Below are 2,817 nucleotides of genomic sequence, written 5' to 3'. Positions count from 1 at the left end.
GCTCTTAGAGTTTCCAAGGATGGTTCATATGTTTGCAGAAAAACATTTAATATTTTTCTTGAACAATTAAGTTATACTATGCTAAACATGGACTATAAGAATATGTTAAACCTTTTGTCCCATTATTCAGTATTATTTATTGAGTTTTATAAAATTAACTATTTGGCTATTAAAAATTTGATTAATATTACAGTCTTCCTCAACTGAAATAAATAGTTTTGCAATTAGTGTTATCTGTGATATTTGTGTATTCAATTTGAATGATTTTTAAAGTGCTGTTTATATGTAACAAATATGAGGAATCCTATAAGTCAAGGGACATGGAATTATAAACAGTGACCATCTAACTTATCTGTACCAGGATGCTTTTGAGAGTAAAAAGGGATATATTAGCAATTATATTGAGATAATAGTCCTGTACTGAGACTGTCCGGGACAATCTGGAAGATGGGAACTCTGTTTAACCTTTTTGTGAATTTACTTTGCCTGCATATATGAAGTGATTGAGTTGGATTAGTTCAGTGGTCTATAAACTATAACCCACAGGCCAAATCAAGCCTGATGCATATTTTTACAAATAAACTTTTATTATAACACAGCCACATCAATGTGTTTACATCTTGTCTGTGGCTGTTTTCACTTCATACCAACAGAATTGAAGTATCACCACAGGAACTTTGTGCTTCCCTACACCCAAATGTAAAATATTTACCATCTGGCCCTTTATACAGAAAGTTTACCTGTCCTGGGATTAGATAAATCTAAGGGTTCATGCAACTCTAACATTCTGCAATTTTTTTTTATTATCTTTGTTGCTTCAATTCAGATATTGTTTGTTGAATAAAGAAGTAGCTGTGCTTGGCAAATTTTATTTCAAAATTGCTAGAATAAGCTTTTGCAAAAGCAGCTGGTAGATGTGCAAGCCTTGGAAATTCACCTGCTGAGGACTTGCTGCTGTGTTTCAGGGAAGGTATGGCAGAGGGGCAGCATATGGGATGAAGGGCAGAAGTGGATCTGAGTGAGGAGTGGGAAAATGACTCATCAACAACCAACCTGGGTGGGAAGGATTCCTTGATCCCAGGGGCTCTGAGAAATTTGAGGAAGCAGTCATTCATCAAACTTGGCCTTCTATGAGAATATGTAGATAAAAGCCCTGTGTCTTGTTTACTGATTTGAATTTTAAAAAGTTTTTTTTTCCTAAAACTTTGTTTCAGTTATAACCTTCTGAATGCACTTGAATAATTAGATTATTTTGCAGCATTAGCCTTGAAGAACTCCAACAGTGTCTTGGAAGTAAGTTTCTGTGTGTCTCAGGAAGAGGTAGTTAGATAACAGATCATGTAGATCCCTGTATAGACTTTGACTTTGCTTGCAGTGAGCTGGGAAACCACTGCAGGGGCTTGTACAGATGCATGATACATCTGACTTGTGTTTTAAAAATGCTAAATACAGCCAATGTGTGGAAACTAGAAAGAATGGGATCAAGATTAAAAGTAGTAAGAAAGAATGAAGTTATTGCAAGAAGCCAGGTGAGACATAATAACAGATCTGACCAGGGAAGTAGCAGTGGAGATGTTAACTGCAGATATAATCCAGGTATCTTTTGAAGGTTAATTTGATAGGTGAGGAGGGATATAGAGTGAAAGCACAGAGATATATTAAAGGTGACTCCCAGACCTTAGGGCTGAGCAACTTCATTCATGGGGATACTATTCACTGACATGGGTAGGGTTGCCCGGTCTCACATTTTTAAAAGGACAGAAATATCAGGACCTTTGTTTTGAAACTTTTGAGTTTGAGACGTGTATTTGACATCTTAATATGGATATGTTGAAAAAAATAATTGGACATATGAGGTTGAATTTCAGGATGGAATTCTGACTAAAGTGATAATGTATTCCAGTTGAATGGAATTAATATTGAATCAATATATATTTATTTCAGTTCATTGAGCTTTTCCCCAAACATATACATATTTGGTTCATTAATTAATTTCTCCCCAAACATGTGTGTGTGTGTATGTATGTGTGTGTGTGTATCAAGATAGAAAGAATGCATATACACACATCTGCAGCAGCATAAATAATATTTAAAAGCATGACACTGCAGATCACAAAGGGAATAAGCACAGGTAGAAGTCACAGACCTAAGCCCTTGAGCCATAATCTAGGAAAAGAGACTAAATAGGAGTTACTGGTGAGGAAGGAAGAAAATCAGGTTTCATAGGAGCAAAGTGAAGAACTATTATTAGCATCAAATGTCAAGATTAATGTGAGAACTGGAGATTGGCCTCTGAATTTAAATGTGTAAAAGTCACTGGTGATACGAAGAGCAGTTTTAGTGGCATAGTATGGATGAAAGTCTAATGAACATGTATTTAAAAGAAAATTGAAGGAAAGGAACAGAAGTCATTGTGTATAGACAATTCTTTTGGTTGAAGAACATCAAGAACCCAGCAAGTCAGGCAATTGCCCACTAAGATAGGGGAATGATACATCATGGAGGAGAATGGGTATCTCAGAAAGAGGATGTTCAGTAATTTGGAAAAGGTTTTAAGGAAGAAATTCTTTGTTTTGGATTAAAAGCTGTCTGAAAGCAGAGATGATTACATGATTGAATTTCTTAATATTGTTTTATCAGCAGGGCAGGAACACCAAGATGAGGCCAAAGCTGTAATTAATAAAGAAGTATCAACCACTCATATTAGGAGGGTGTTTGGTGCTTTGTATAATGACCTTGTTTTTATCTGTGCTTAGATAAAATTGTGAAGTGGACTGTTTTTCAAGTCACTTTATCATAACAATATCACAGAGTAAC

Source organism: Marmota monax, unplaced genomic scaffold (genome assembly GCF_021218885.2).
Source record: "Marmota monax isolate L192 unplaced genomic scaffold, Marmota_monax_Labrador192_F-V1.1 WCK01_AAM20220418_F8-fsc00044, whole genome shotgun sequence".
Classification (NCBI taxonomy): domain Eukaryota; kingdom Metazoa; phylum Chordata; class Mammalia; order Rodentia; family Sciuridae; genus Marmota; species Marmota monax.
This window is presented reverse-complemented; position numbering follows the sequence as displayed.